This window comes from Solanum stenotomum, chromosome 2, assembly GCF_019186545.1.
Source record: "Solanum stenotomum isolate F172 chromosome 2, ASM1918654v1, whole genome shotgun sequence".
NCBI classification, from domain to species: domain Eukaryota; kingdom Viridiplantae; phylum Streptophyta; class Magnoliopsida; order Solanales; family Solanaceae; genus Solanum; species Solanum stenotomum.
In genome coordinates, this window is record NC_064283.1 from 43,128,087 (window position 1) to 43,140,149 (window position 12,063).

General features: G+C 35.7%; 1 long non-coding RNA gene across 3 annotated transcripts; it reads right to left on the reverse strand.

Moving 5' to 3' along the window:
* Positions 1–200: 200 nt before the first annotated feature.
* On the reverse strand, positions 201–5,662 carry LOC125855455 (uncharacterized). Of its 3 annotated transcripts, none has more exons than XR_007445489.1 (5): positions 5,529–5,662; positions 5,222–5,402; positions 2,862–3,079; positions 2,665–2,772; positions 201–400 (listed from the first exon to the last, which is right to left on the reverse strand). It is a non-coding gene; the product is annotated as an uncharacterized LOC125855455 (long non-coding RNA). The 3 variants fall into 3 exon arrangements; XR_007445490.1 differs by lacking the exon at positions 201–400 and adding an exon at positions 4,770–4,801 and having other exon boundaries at positions 2,433–2,772; XR_007445488.1 differs by lacking the exon at positions 201–400 and having other exon boundaries at positions 2,433–2,772.
* Between the last annotated feature and the right edge of the window lie 6,401 nt (positions 5,663–12,063).

Consider the following 12,063-nt stretch of genomic DNA (forward strand, 5'->3'; position numbering starts at 1 on the left):
ACAAATAAAGTTCTATGGCCACACTTTAAAAGTGTGGCAATGTTATATAGGCTATAAATATTATTTTAAAATATTTATATGCCACAATTTTATTGTTTTGCATATTTCTGATTGTCACATTATACATTACTATCTTACTTAGTTGACTCTAAGCACAAAATTAGCTAATAAATAACTTAAAAATAATAATGTGAATATATAGATTTAAAATAAATATATAAAAAGCAAATTGTCTCATATTATATTACAATTACTAAAAAAACAATATTACAAGATGTGTACTTGTAATTAATTTCACAAAACCAAAAATAAATTTAATCACAATTGTTCAAGAAGTCTCCATCATAGTCACATGGCTCTGCATATATTTTAGCTCCTAACTTCGTTCATGCTCCAATTCCTTAGGACATTAAACCACATGTAAGATGCAAGACTACAAATAATATTGTTAACTAGAAATATTGTAACAAAGATACATATTTTTTCCTATACTATTTGCAGTCATCAAAAGAAAATCAATTTATAACTCAAATTAAGTGTATCAAAAAGAGAAATACCAACATTTGATTGAATTTAAGCAAAAAGTAGTGAAAGAGAACTTTAGAACATCAGCCACAAGTATAACATGAAGTTAGAGGGAACCAAAGCGAACCATGCCAGGCTGAAGCAACCAGTGTAAACATCTAAAATTACATAAACAGAACAACCTAATATACTAAATATTCTGTATATCCATTCATTAATTAGCAGTTCCGAATTTGGGCGTGAGACTAGCTATGGTTTCTCTTCTTTCTAAGTCATTTTCACATCTTCATCTAAGAGTGAGTACTAGGTGTTAATATGTTTTTACTTGGATCTAGCAAGATATGATTATAAAGAAGGGGAAAAGTTGGACACAAACAAGTGCAAATGTAGATCAGATTTTTTTTTGACAGTTGAGAAATCCCTGAGGGCCTTCCACTCCCGAACTTGGGTCTAAGTTCTCGGATTTCAGTAACAAACTCAACTCAGTATGTAACTTTAATAGAATAAAAGAGCCCAAAACGTGTCTTTACTCAAGAAGAAACAAATTGCATCATCATTGATTTTCTCATACCAAGTTAAACTTCAATTCACTCTGCTAAATTCTAAACATTTAGCCTCGAAAGAAATGCTAGCCAAAAATTAGATCACATCAGCACTGTAGATTTACAACTCCACACGTAAGAGTCAGAATACATTTCATTGCTGAAAGAGAAAATGGTAAGCACACCACGAATCTAACTGATTTCAAAGTCAGTACGTGGACATACCTAGTTAGAGAATGATAGAGATAAAGAATTGTTAATATCACATATCTATCACGAATACTTAACACTTCTAGATAGCGGATACTATTGATGGTAATTGAATATCAAAGAAGTCAACTACTCTTAAAGGATTCAAACCTATAGTTGACAAGTACATATCGACTGTGTATCTGAAATTCCTCTAAAAACCTACGAAATTACTTGAACACGGTTATATTAGCACATAACACAGGTCATTATTTGTAGGTTTTACAAGCCAGGTTTGTACATTTGACAAGCACCAATGAATCAATTAAATGGATAGAATAATGTGGGAGATCATTAACACTGACTGCACCAAAACCAATCTAGTCTACTATTAAAATTGGAATACCAATAAGAAGGGTCTTCTGTGAAAATTCAAACTAATAATCGTTTATGAAAAAGGACAAGTACCATACGAAAAGAAAAAACTAGAAACCAGTAACTGACAAACTTGATTGATATTCCTCTATTATTAATGATAAACGCGAGGGAAATCATTAATTGCCTAAATAGAAAATGAAATCAATAAGCTTAGCAGTTAGAAAAAAGTCTGGTACTTTTTTGTCAACAACATGTCCAGCGTAATCCCACAAGTGGAGTCATAGTGCAGTCATGTTCATTGTCAATAACCCATTGTCACATGCATTAAGACGTAGAAATCACACAACTAGTTAAACAACTAATACATCATAAAATACACACTGACATTGCTTTGAACCATCACTTGTAATCTCCATTGTGGTAAATCCAACAAATGCGTATATATATGGAGAGCTTCCAGTAATATATGCGCATTTCAAGCATCCTACTTAATTTTTGTAAAACAGATGATGTTGATTAGTATATCATTTACTTTTCTAAGAACTGAGATGATACAAAAGCCCATGTAAGTAGGTTATTTATTTAGGGTATTTACCACTCAGAATGGTGTTCCTAGTATAGAACACTACACGGGAATATCTTTAGATTTTGCACTTTTGGCTGGAGTCTTCTTCTAAATTTTCTTACAGGAAGCACTTGAACAAGTTCTTTCGACCTCCGTTTGCGCCCTATCAGTAGCACAAACTTTCTTTCTTTCCGAAACAGGACAAATGAAATAATCGGTACAACATAGCATATAGGCAAAGGCATACACTACAACAAGCATTCAACCCGTTTTACCAGCAAACCTAATACATGTGACATAATCATAGTAGAGAATTTCTTCAAAGTGATTGCTTCTATTGCCAGGGTATGACACTCAAAATATATAACCATTTATTGAGTTTACTACCTAAAATCCACACCAAGCACATAATTTTTGGTAGGTTATTTGACTTCACAGCCAAGAATGAATTAACAATATAAATACCTGAGGATCATAGTATGTAGTATCTAGGATGAGACTACCATAAGTCTGCAAGACTGCATTCCTTGTCATTTCTTCACAAAATCGGAAATCCCCCGTGTGCAGGACAACCTATTGTAGAACAAAAACAAAGCAGCCATCACAAGATAAATCAAACTAGAATTAAGAAAAAGCACATGGCAAAAAAAATTGAACCACACCTGACCATTGGGTGGCTCAAAAAGGATTATTAGGGAACCCGGGAAATGATTAGCATCAAAGCATGTGACATCGATCCCTGCTATGTTGATCTTTTAGTTGATGGGTAAAACTTGCATCATTTCCCATGGGCTTCCAATCTTCAGATTAACTAGCTTTGCTGTAATTGAGGAACAATAAATTTTTCCATGACATAAGGACTTAGTGAGGCCTTGATAATCTGCAGAGAGATATGATAACAAATTTCAAAGTTGGACTGATAAGTAATTGCTGATCACATAATCATCAAACTAGATTATCATATACACCTATAAGGATGTCTCTAAATTTTTTAATGAACATCATGTCATAAAGGCAGCACCCAATCAAGTAGGTCTTAGGGCTGATTAATATCTACATGATGATATCCACATTACAAAGATGTAACATCCTTAAAACCCTCTTCATACTAAAAGATACAAAAGTTATCAATTGACTATCATGATAAATGACGAAATCCTATGCAAAAAGGTGAATGCGACAAGTAATGCAATTTTCTAAAGAAACAGAAATTTATATGTGGTGACCATTGAGAAAACCAGCATTTATTTTAGTCCAGCATGTCCTATAACATGAAAATGGAGAATAAGCTTAAAACGAAAATGAAGATAACGCAACCTTGACAACTTCATTTTATTGTGCGTGAAATTAAATGTTCTTCTTTATAATTGTTAAACATGTATTACTCAATCAACTGATAGTGTACCTCAAAATTTTGCAAGCAAATAGATGAAAGCTCTAAGTCTCATTACAGGGTCAAAGTCAAACCAATTCCTGCCTACTTTTGGGAATTTGGAATGCACAGAAGTTCTATTATAGAGAATAAAAATGAAGGTTCCACAACTTTTTTGAACATATACAAAATATATTTATGCCTTCTTTTAAATTGAACACAATTTTGGAAATGCCCCTACAAGCAGAGTTAAAGGGGACTGCCTTACGAGTTGATGCTATTTTCTCTGTTTCTATTTGTGCTTATTCAGGTATAAACATTTGAAAATATGGTTGTCAGAAGAGGTCTTACGATCGGTGCATCAAGTTGAACATAACCACTCTCACATGAACAAGCACACTTCCGGAAGATAAGAATTCCACAAGTAACAAAAAAAAAACAAAAATCTTATACTTCCTTCTATGTTCCCTTTTATTATCAGATATCTCCAAGGCGAATATCGACAAAATTGGTGTGACTAGAAATATCGTTAGTTTAATGTGCACAAAGATATTAGCAATGAAGAGCAATAAGCAAACCTCTTCAGTCAAGGATTTTAACATTACAACCACAAGAATTGAAAAGAACACAACAACATGAGCAAAGAAGGTGTCCAAAATGGTAGGAATCCTAAATATTGAAGTGTTATGGCTCTTTATAAATCTCAATCAAGTTCAAGAAATAACACGACAGAAGAATATCAGGTTAATAACAATGCAAAATTTTAACCAAAAGTAGATAAAGACTTCAAATTCTGCAGAACCAAATATGTTAACAACCTATTGTAGGGAAATGGTCATGAAATAGATAATGAACAGTAAGAACACACTAAAATTGGACTTCGCAACCTTTCTAGTTAATCTTAGTACCATTATTTGTTTTCACAATCAGAAATTCACTTTAAAAAGGAACTTGCAATCTAAAATTTTCAGATCAATACTTAGTTATAGCAGCAACACAATACAGTTTTACGACAACAACTTCTTAATTACATCAATCTAGAATTAATATAGAAACAACATTCTTTTGCAAAATTCTCTTTTGAATTCAGATTGTATAACGACAATGACAAGAAGTTCAACTCAAGAATTCAAAATTCTGGATAGTATCAAAACTTCAAGCAACATGACAAATCATAGTTATAGTTCAGAGAACAAACCTTGAATTCCTTTGAATCTTTACATAAATAACCTGTTATAATCAATCAACACACCTTCAAACTATATACTCAATTGAAATCCTCACTTGGGTAGCCAACATGTTTATAGATATGATTGCATAAGTGTATCAACAATTTGAATTCCTTACAGATCTTTCCTCATATTAAACAAATCATACTAATTACTCCAAAAACACGAAAAAGAAGAAATTATCGACCATATGCTCCAAAAAATGCAAACATGTATTATTTTCTAGACATTCTTGATGGATTTATCAACATCCCACAAACACCCAGACCTGTATGCTTTCCTTACTGATTTAGGAGTGACCCATTTGAGGCCATAAATGCACATTTTAGTTGATAAAGCTTTCCCACAATCGTATCTGCAGACACAAGAATATCAAAACCCTAAAGCTAAAATTTAAACTTTCAAAGATAGAATTTCTTACCTAATAAACCATTCAATGTGATGAAGCTTTAAGACACCATCTTCTCAAGTGAAGCATTTTGTTCCATTTTAGTGAGGTGTGTTCATCTGTGAGGCGTAACCTGCAGCTCTTCAAGAAGAAATCATGAAATCCTGTTCTTCAATGAGTAGCTCTTCAGCTCTTCAATGTGAAATCGTGAAATCTGTGAGAATTTTTGACGGAAATCGTGTTCTTCAGACTTAGCTTGGAAGGAAAATCGTGTTCTTCAAATTGACGAAAAGTTTTTCTGATTTGGGGGAAAAGAAAGTCTTAATGTTTTATGAATTACCTGTGTTCGATCTTCAACTCTTCATCTCTTCAGCTCTTCAACTTTGTGTTCGATCTTCAATTCTTTAGCTTTGTGAGAAAAGCTCTTGAGTGTGTTCTGTGAGAAAAGCTCTTACGTTTTGATTTGGGGGAATTTTTTTTTTAATGTTTAGTGAATTATTTTTTTTTCTCAATAAAAATTTGAGGCAGAGTTAAAAATGTTGGAGGGAATATAATATTTTAGTGAAAATTTTAAGGCAACATTTGTAATGTGTTGCTTCTACAATTATAAAAATAGGACACTTTAAAAGTGTTGCCATATATGTAAATATTTGTTGCCAATTATATCATATTGTAACAACACTTATAAAGTGTAGGTTATACCATTAAATAGTATTTACAAGTGTTACCAATATTATCGAAGCTAAAAGTTAAAAACTTGGGCTACTCTTTAAAATCGTCCCTAAAAGTATTTTAGGCAACACTTTAAAAGCGTTGTCCCGAATTAGTGTGGCCGTAGGCCTAAAATGTTGTAGTGCATAATCTCACAATATCCATCTTTCATTCACAAACCTACATCACAAGATCATAATTAGGAAATATAGGGATTTCATGAGTTCTTGGGATTTTAACATAAAAACTATAATAAATCATCAATTCAATCATAATATAATGTAATTCAAGCATTAGAATATTTTTAGAAAGGAACCCGTGGTTTTGGAATCAAACCCTAGCTTTTGGGGTATCTTCGAAATTGGGGTTTTGAAGGACTCCATGGATAAAAGCTATCCATGGATGAAGGACTACCATACCTTAGCAATGAATTCCAATGAATTTGATAAGAAAACTTGCTACTTCAACCCTAGCTCCAACTTCCTTCTTCTTGTTCCTTGAAGTTCTAGAGAGAGAATTTTTTTGGAGGGGATTTGGGTCTTTCTTTTGGGATTTGGACGAATGAGTTAAAAGACTTATTTAAGTGAATAAAAATCCTTATATAGGTGATCTAATTTAGCCTTAAATGACCTCACTTAGTTATTAATTAAAATTGAAAAACCCCAAAACGCCCGTAAGATTAACTGCCAAAAAGCTGTTCCAGGCTTGAACCACGAACCCCTGACTTGCAGACCGTGTATGGAACCACGACCCATCCTGGTTGGGCGTGGTTTGTGGTAAGAGAATTTTGGCCCATCCATGAGACCCTCACCTACAGACCGTGGTTGAACCCACGACCCGTGCTGGTGAAACGTGGGTCGAGGTTTAGAGAGCCTCATTTATAGGCTCCCACCTATGGCCTTTTTACCCATGGGCGTGGACTGACCACGATGTGTGGGTACCCTTTGTGGTACACTACCCAGGCAGTTTTCTAGGGCCTTTCTCAAGGACCCATGGTTGGTCCTTCGGGGTCATACCTTAACGTTCTAACACTAAACCCCTTTATTTTTAAGTATGTGGAGTAACATTTACGACCCTAAAATTCATGTTAAGCTCTAGTTTAGCCTACTAGTTTCCGGGGTGTTACATAACTTTCGTACAAATATCCTTTTGGAATGACTTCCAAAATTGAGAAGTGAATTGGGTACCACAATCGAAAATGATAGACAAAGGAACAACATGCAATTTTACCATCTCTCTCAAGTACATCTTAGCATAAACCTCCGCCGAATATGAAATCTTGACAGGAAGGAAATGAGCCGATTTCTTCATCCGATCTACTATCACCCATATAAAGTCATGTTGTCGCCAGGTGCGAGACAAACAAACTATAAAGTCCATATTCAAGTCTTCCACTTTCAAGTAGGGATAGCAATGTCTTAGGACAAACCTCCCGGTCTTTGGTTCTCAACCTTCACTTGTTGACAATTAGGACACTTGGCCATAAATTCCGCAAGATCATTCTTCATCCCATTCCATCAATAAATGTAACGACCCGTAAAATGAATAAGTAAACCTAGAGCCTAACTAGTGAGTATGTGAGTTTTTCATGGGGTTTGAGGTGGTTTGATGTTTTCCCGAGTCATGGTTGACGGGTTTAGGATTCAAACGTCAAGGTACAACTCCCCAAGGACCACCCTAGGGGTCCTTGAGGAGGACCCTTAGTCTAACCCCTAAGACCCCAAAGAACCTTGAAAGTTGCCAAAAATTTAATGACCTACGGATGGGGTTTACAACCCGTAGGTCCGTTCATGCCCCATGGATGGCCTCCATAGGTTAAAACCTCCAAAACCATGCCCCAACCCCAGACCACGAACCAGCAACACGGTCCGTCAATTCACTCACAGTTCGTAAGTCTAGGCCGTCGTTTGGACTTGCAATCTCTAAAAAAATCTCGATCAAGCCAAAGGTGGTTTGGTAAACTCCTCCCTTCGCTACTTAAGTGTTTGGATTGTTATTTTGGGTTCATTAATATATTTTAAGAGTATTATAACAATAAAATACTATTTTAGATTTCATTATTCAAATTCCCCAAATCAAAACCCCTCCCTCTCCAAATATATTCTCTCTAGAACTCCATTGAAGACCAAGAGAAGAAGAAGACTTAGGGCTTGAAAAGGAGGGCTGATTGAGTGGATTTTCATGGAACTCATCTATTAAGGTATGGTGGTTTTGATCCTTGTCTAATTTTCCATTCAAGGAGCCAAATCCAAAGTGATTTCAAAGTATGAAAAATCTAGGGTTTCACTCAATCTCATGGGTTCTTTCATCAAACATTTTCAAATGACAAATTATGATTGTATTGGTGTTTAATTGATGATTTATGATGAAAATACTCTATGAACCCATGATTCCTCTCAATTTCTAAATTGTGCCTTATGAAGTGGGTTTGTTGATCATGAATGAATGTTGATGAATTATGCCTAAATTGATTTAATTGTTGAATGGTATCATTATACATGACTTAATTGGAGTAAATTGTTGGTGTATTGGTGACTTTTGATCATGGCCTTGAAAGGGCAAGTTATGACCTAATTACATGCTGAAGTAGAATTGTGCTAGAGATGTTGATCCACTTGAAAAGTGGAGGTGTTTACTTACTATGTTAATGTGAAGGATATACATGTGATTTCAATGATAGAATGATGATCTTGTATAAAATGTAAATGTGTTCTGATTGAAAGCATATTCTCATATAACACTCATGAATATTGATGATGGAATGTGAAGAGTTTTTATAGTGTAATGTTGTATCTTGAATTGGTAGGCTTAGGTGCCCTCTTCCTGATAGATGAAAGCTATGTTGAATGTGATCTCTTGAATTGGTAAGCTTAGGCATCTTTTTTTTTGTATTAATGAATGTGATCATGAATGAAATATCTTGAATTGGTAGGCTAGGGTATCCTCTTCTTGTATAATTAATGTATTTTGACTTAAGTGTCTAAATAAACATGACTTGGTAGACCTAATGTTGGTAGCCTCTTTATAAATGAATGAATGTCTTGGGATTGGTAGGCCTAGTGTTGGCCTTTTTATAAATGAATGAATGATGAAGTATTCTAGGCTAAACCTTGGATTGGTAGATCTAATGGTGGTGGCCTTTCATGAGGAGTCTAGGTGCTAATGTGAATGTAAAACCTTGGACTGGTAAACCTAATGGTGGTGGCCCTTCCTTGTGTGTGATGTTAAACCTTGAAGTGGTAGACCTAATGGTGGTGGCCTCCTTCTTGTGTTAAATGATGAACCTAGATATGATAGACCTAATAATGATGGCTCTTTCTAGGAAAGTCAATGAGCTATCCTTAATGTACCTTGAAACGGTAGGCCTATTGGTGGTGGCCCTTTCTTGGGAAAAGTACTTTGGGTCGGTAGGCCTAATGTTGGTGTCCTTCTTAAGTACAACAATGTAATGTTAATGAAACTACTCTATGGGAATGGATGCTAAGCACCGAGAGGATATGGTTAGATGGAAGTTCTCCCAACGTTAGGCCAGATCTCAATGAACGTCTTTCATATCCCATAACTATGTGCCCACATAGGTCATAGATGATGGATCCACCTAAGCTAGATGAACGGGTCTTCCTTCGGCAAGGAGACCACCTCTTTACGGTGTGGGGTTTCATGACACCGGATTCAATGTCAAGCTAACATGGTCTATGTCGGTTAAACGCTTATTCCCATCATGTGAGATGTATATTATGGTTTCTTGAGGAGTTCTACAAAGTGTGGGTGTTAGTATGGGATGCCATCCATGCATTGCACGAGTAGGCTTTGAGAGGGTCATAGTGAGTTCTAAGTCTTAATGACTAAATGTTTGAAAGTCCTCTAAATGCATGAATGTGTCCAAAATGAACCTAATGAAGAATGTTGGCTTAAATGCTTAAATGTAAATGATGCATGCTATCCTTGGATTGTATTATGAGTTACTTCCTTGTCATGACTTGTTGTATATAAATGTGCCTTGCTTATGGTGACTTCAAAGAAGTACTTAGTGTAAGTAGTAGTATGGGATGCTACTTGTACATTGCACAAGTATGACTTAGAGTTGTCTTAGGTGATGGTCCTTATGTGATGATATGACTATTGTAATATTATCTCTTGGTGTGAGTAGTTTTGAAGATGGAAAGATTAAATGGTAAGTTCACTTTTGGTGACCTTAATGTGGTGCCTTAGTGTGGATGGTGGTATGGGACGCTATCCATACATTGCACATGGTATAGCATGAGGGTTACTTGAGGTGAAGGTTTGAAGTGAAGGTAATGGTTTACATGGTGTTTTTGTTCTAGTGTGATAAATGACTTGAATTATGCCTCTTTTACACATATTCATGAAGTTTTACCAAAGTGGCATAAAAACATGACTTTCAAATCAAATTTCCTTTTTAAGCATGATTTTTGCATGTCTATCATACTTAGTACTTAATTATGCTAACCCATTCTTCTTCTATGTTTAACTACAAGTGTAGGTTCCAGCAAGTGAGTTGCTTACCCCTAGTTGAAGCTTGGATTAGAGATTCTTCCAAGACTTGGTATGTCCTCATTGATTAGGGGACAAGGTCTCTTATGTTTGATTTCTTCATGTAATAGACATTTAGTAGGTTTTGATTGTCAAGGGTCGTGTCCCTACTTATGTTTTAAGATTGTGTCTCAGATGGCCATGTGAGACTTAGACTTCCGCTGTGTCTTTTGAAAGATTTTAATGAGTATTTTGAATGTTTTGAATCGTATGGTTTTAAATAAAAAGCTTTAATTCCGTACTATTTCTATTATCTATGCAATGAATGAGCTATGCGGCTTGTATAAGACCCCTTCGGGGTCAAGTACGCCGTGTCACATCTAGGGGCTAGCCTTGGGTCATGACAATAGAGTTTGCATAAATCACTGTACATCTTGGTGGCTCCGGCTGGATAGAATACTGAGAACTATGGGCTTCCTCTAGGATTCATTCTCTCAAATCATCAACATTCGGAACACATAGATGACCTTGATATCTAAGCATACCATCTCCCCCTTGGGAGTAAGCCTCGACCAAAATCTTGAGCACCGCCTCTTTCAACTCAACAAAAATGGGATCAGGACCTTACTTAGCTTTCACATCCATTACAAAGGATGATTCGGAACCATTTTGGACCATGAAACCACCCTTGGTGTAACCCACTAATTGAACACCTAGACGGGCCAACCTACGAACATCTCGAACCAACTCTTTCTTTTCCTCATCTACATGAGCCACACTTCCTATCAACATTCTACTAAGAGCATCCGCTACCACATTAGCTTTACCGGTATGATAAAGGACAATCATGTCATAATCCTTCTTCAAGAGTTCTAGTCACCTTCTTTGGAGAAGATTCAAGTCCTTTTGACTAAACACACATTGTAGACTCTTGTGATCAGTGAAAACATCAACATGAACCCCATACAAATAATGCCTCCATATCTTTAAGGCAAAAACAACCGCCGCTAACTCAAGATCATGGGTAGGATAGTTCTTCTCATGGACTTTAATTTGCCTTGAAGCATAGGCAATAACCTTACCATTTTTCATAAGCACACATTCCAACCCAACTCTGGCATCACAATACACCACAAAACCATCCGTACCTTTCGGTAAGGTCAACACCAATGCGGAAGTAAGTCTATCTTTCAACTCTTGGAAACTTTTCTCACAAGCTTCCAACCACACAAACTTTGCCTTCTTTTGAGTCAAAGTCGTCAAAGGAGAAGCAATGGAAGAAAATCCCTCAAAAAAACTTTTATAGTAACCGGCCAAACCAAAAAGCTTCTAATGTCCGAGGGAGATAGGGGTCTATGTCAACTCTTGACCACATCCGTCTTCTTAGGATCCTCCTCAATACCCTTACTAGACACAATATGACCAAGGAAAGCTACGAATCTTAAGCAAAATTCACACTTGCTAAACTTTGCAAAAAGTTGTTGGTCCTTAAAAATTTGCAACACAATCCTCAAATGATCAATATGCTCATTCTCACTCCTTCAATAGATCAAAATATCATCAATGAACATAATTACGAACATATCAAGGTATTGTCTAAACACCCTATTAATCAAATCCACAAATGCCACCGGAGCATTAGTCAACCCAAACGACATTACCAAGAACTC